The sequence below is a fragment of the Lipotes vexillifer genome, unplaced genomic scaffold (assembly GCF_000442215.2).
Source record: "Lipotes vexillifer unplaced genomic scaffold, Lipotes_vexillifer_v1.1 scaffold670, whole genome shotgun sequence".
Taxonomy (NCBI): Eukaryota; Metazoa; Chordata; class Mammalia; order Artiodactyla; family Lipotidae; genus Lipotes; species Lipotes vexillifer.
In genome coordinates this window covers 1000093-1004480 of record NW_006778108.1, presented here as the reverse complement: position 1 = coordinate 1004480, position 4388 = coordinate 1000093, and positions in this window count along the sequence as shown.

Here is a 4388-nt window from a genome sequence, read left to right as displayed (position 1 = left end):
GCCACAACAGTGAGAGGCCCACGTACAGCAAAAAATAAAAAGAAAAGGTATACAAACGGCCAATAGGCACATGAAAAGATGCTAAATATTATTAGTTATAAGGAAATGCATATCAAAACTACAGTGAAATATCACTTCATATACAAATACAAAAATAAAGTCACCAACAGGGAAACTAAACCCAGGACCACTAGAAGGCTGGGGCCAGCATTTCTGCCAATCATCCCCATAAGAAAAGATCTCGGGCTAGGTTGAGGCTTTGTTAAGACCCAGAACTGCCTTCATGCATCCACTTGGACCAGCTCATGCATTTGGTAGACCCTGTCTCTTCGGGTACATTTTCTGTCATGAATGAGATCTGAGCGACTCTTGCAAGCGTTACACTCAGAGGCAGGGAAGGAGGGCTCGTTTTTGCTGTATAACAAACCACTCTTAAACTTAATGGTTCAAAACAACATTTTGTTGCCCGTAAGCCTGCAGTTTGGGAAGTTCTTGGCGGGGACAGCACATCTCTTCTCCACATTGCCCTCCTGGAGCAGCTCAAAGGTTGGGGGTTGGAATCTTTGAAGCCTCACTCACCAACATGGTGGTTGCTGCTGCTGCTAATATTGATGACTGGTGGTCAAGGCTGACTGTCAGCTGGGCTTGTGGCCAGAACATCTACAGTGGCCTTTCCATGTGGCTGGTGACAGGATTCCCAGGTCAAGGATCCCAAAAGGGCCAGCAAATGCAATGCAGCCCTTTATGACCTTGGGAGTCACATGGCATCCACTACCACCACCTGGATGCAAAGTGAAGGAGGAACAGAGACCCTCCTGCTGATGGAGGAGAGACTATGCCCGTTGAAAGAAGAGTGCGGGGGAGGGCGGGACATGACGACGGGACCATCTTTAGAAAATACAGTCCTTCACTGAGGGCCTGAGAGTTAGATTCCTACCAACTGCCCATATCGTGGTGTGTGTGTGTGTGTGTGTGTGTGTGTGTGTGTGTGTGTGTGTGTGTGTGTTGTGTTTCTCCTTTAACTTACTCATATCCATGGGCTCCCCTCTGCCTGGAGCCTGACCTTGGAAAAAGCCCCTTATCTCTCCATATCCCAGGCTATGCGACACCTTGGAAGGTGTCAGGCTTTATTTAGTACTTGTGAATGAAATCTGCAGAACTCTTAGGGTTATAAATCATGTGCCGAAAGTTTTGGCTTTGTGCTTAATGGCAAAGCTAAGACGAAATGCCTTCCTCTTGGGTTCCCAGCACGTCATTAATTTGCATTAGAAATATTACCATTCAGCAGTTTCCAAAGTTTTCTCTTTAATAACCCTTTCAGCCCATTAGTACACTTTATGGATCTCTTCTCTCTCTCTCTCTCTCTCTCTATTTTTTTCCAGAATGAAGAAATCCAAATTATCTTCCTCTGATTACCCTGAAGTACTTACTTATTCCAAGATTCTGCTTTCGATGGTTCTCTCCTCCAATCAGGCAGCCTGCTGAGTCTCCTTCCTTTAGCCCACATGCCAAGGATGTCACAAAGATCAAATGAGCTTGGATCACACACATGGCAGGGTCCTAGCAATAACAAGCTTATCAGTTAGGAATTCATTGGGCTGCAAGTAACCAAACTCTCAGTAGCTTATCGAATAGTGATTCATCTGTTTCACATAAAAAGTCCACAGATGGCTCTTGCTTCTAGTAGTGATAGACTAGCTTATTGCACATCAACACTCTCACCAAGAACAACCAGAAAAGCTGGAGAAAACATATGAAATTTGTTTGAGTCATCAGAGAGCTACCGAGGCAATGAGGACTTGCAGAGCCAGATCCCAGAGAGAAGGGAAGTGCAGAGAGGGGAGTCCCACTAAATTAGTACAGCTGAGGTTGTGTGGACACTAGCCTATCAGAATGGAGCAGAGACCTGAGGACAGATGCGGTTCTGGGCATGAAACTTGGAACTGTTAGAGGTCTTGGTGATCCCAGGGGAGGAGTTGTGAGGCGGGAGTGGCAGCGAAAGGACATTTGAAGAGCTTAAGGACAGTGACTATTTACCAGCCAGTAAAGCATTGTTTCAAAAATTTAACTAGTACCAGTGAATCTAGGAAAAGTTAATTACCTACCATAAATATCTGAGAGGCACAACCATTTGTTAAATCCAGGTATATCAGAATGTCATTTTTATACCAGGTAACAAGTCCAACAAATTTCTGAGCGGCTTTGATTAAATCGGGTGAAGATGAGAAAAGGTACCGGAACTTCTTATGGGAGAGTGTGGCCAAAGGCTTAGGAAAGCACCAAAGAGCATCCCCGCCTCTTCATTCATTTGGTCATGGGACAAATGTGCATTGCCTGGAGGCTGCTCCAAGCATTGGTGACCTATTACACTTGAGACTAGGAAAACTGAGGAGCTTCCCAAACCTGGGTGTCCTCCCCAGCGACCTGCCAGCCTCTGCCATTCCTTCCTCTGGCAGAAAAGCACCTGTGCTAGTTGTACCTGTGAAACGTCAAGTTTCTGGACCATAACAGGTTAAAGAATGGCTGCTCTAGTCCCCAGTCCACCTGTCCCCTGGGGAAATGGGATCCAGGTCTGGCAATCTGGAACACGGGAGCAGGTGCCATGAAGAAGCAGGGCACTTAGTTGGGTCGTGCTAGGAAAGGGGTTGGTTGGGAGCTCTTCCCCTGTTTAAACTTGAGGTGGCGCTGAAGACCAACTTAACTGCCCAAGGAGCAATTACACATTTGTCTTTGAGAATAATTGTATTTCTAAAACTGATGCATGAAGTTTCGAAACTTTGAAAGAAGAAATAAATCTCCACCTAGAACAAGTTTCCCCCCCTGTTTTTCTTAAAAATAATCCTATTTCAAACTGTTTTATCTTTCCCATTATATTTTGGTTTGACCTTTAAGTAAAGACCCTTCTTAACCTAGCAGCCATTTTATTCAGCTTCCTGGCTTGAGAAAATATTCCCTGCCCGTTGAGTACTAAGGCGTTAAGCCAATGTTTGCCTAAACTTTGCTTCAAGCATAATCTCACCTTTTATTTTATTTTTATTATTTTTTTGCGGTACGCGGGCCTCTCACTGTTGTGGCCTCCCCCGTTGCGGAGCACAGGCTCCGGACGCGCGCGCAGGCTCAGCGGCCATGGCTCACGGGCCCAGCCGCTCCGCAGCATGTGGGATCTTCCCCGACCGGGGCACGAGCCTGTGTTCCCTGCATCGGCAGGCGGACTCTCAACCACTGCACCACCAGGGAAGCCCGTAATCTTACCTTTTAACAAAACACACTCAAAAGGCTGCAGCAGAAGTTTTTCATAGCTCGGAATCCCGTTCATACCAGGAAGGGGAGGAATTGAAGGACTATCTTGTTTGAATAGTAAGTCCCACTGCGATGAATCTGAAAGCGATAGGTGTCTGGAAGTCAAATATTATTCCATCCTCCTGCAGGGGTAGGAGCTTGCAGGGGATTCTGACCATAGACAGCTTGGAATGTTTGCCGCTCTGAAGTGGGAGTAGCCTGGGGCAAACCTGAGCTGTTGGGAGGGGAATCTTTTCGTTTTGGCTTTTTTCTATTGGGGGGTGGGCTGGGCTGGGGGCCTGAGGGGAAAATCCCAACATTTCTACCATTCTGCCTTCCACCATCTCTTCCCTGAGTGGAGAAGGAATTGCAAATCTTATTGGTCAGAAGCTGAGGTGCTCACTAAGCCAAGTTCTACTAGTGCATGGGGACCACTGGGCCTGGAAGACACACAGCGCTGCCCGACCTTCTTTTTCGCCTCCTGCCTCTTTGCACGCCAGGCCTTCTCCCTACGTTCGGTTTTGCTTCCAGCTTCTGTGGAGAGGGCCTGCCTGTTAAGGATGGAACCAGTCATCCTTTCTGTCTTGGTTAAGGTTTCCCAAGAAACAGACCCTGAAACAAGGATAAGAGTGGAACTAATTTCTTTGGGATGGTGATTCCAGGGTTCAAGAGAGGGAAGTGGGAAAGTGAGGCAGGGAGGACAATACGGTCACAAAGGGTGTGTTATCAAGGAAGTCATCCCTGTGGGCACTTGGACCTCAGTTTCACTTGGGGCATCTAGTGTAGACTATACATCTAGGGGTTATCCCCTCCAAGGGTGGAGTGCTGATAAATGACACACCAACCCCCATCCACCGCTTGTTAAGGTATCCTTTTAGGGGCTGTCAATCCTCTGGTACTTCCAGACAGCCCTGAAAGTGTAGAGCCAACACCAGTGACCAGAAAGGCCATCAGGCAAAGAGATGCAGTTGTCATGGGCCAGGTGTCAGGAGCATCTGCTCTGCTTCCTCTCTCTATTGTGTGACTTCTCCATTTGTAGTCGAGTGGGATCCACCATTTGTCCACACGGTCAGTGGAATCCTGTGCCACAGACCCAGATGACCGAGACG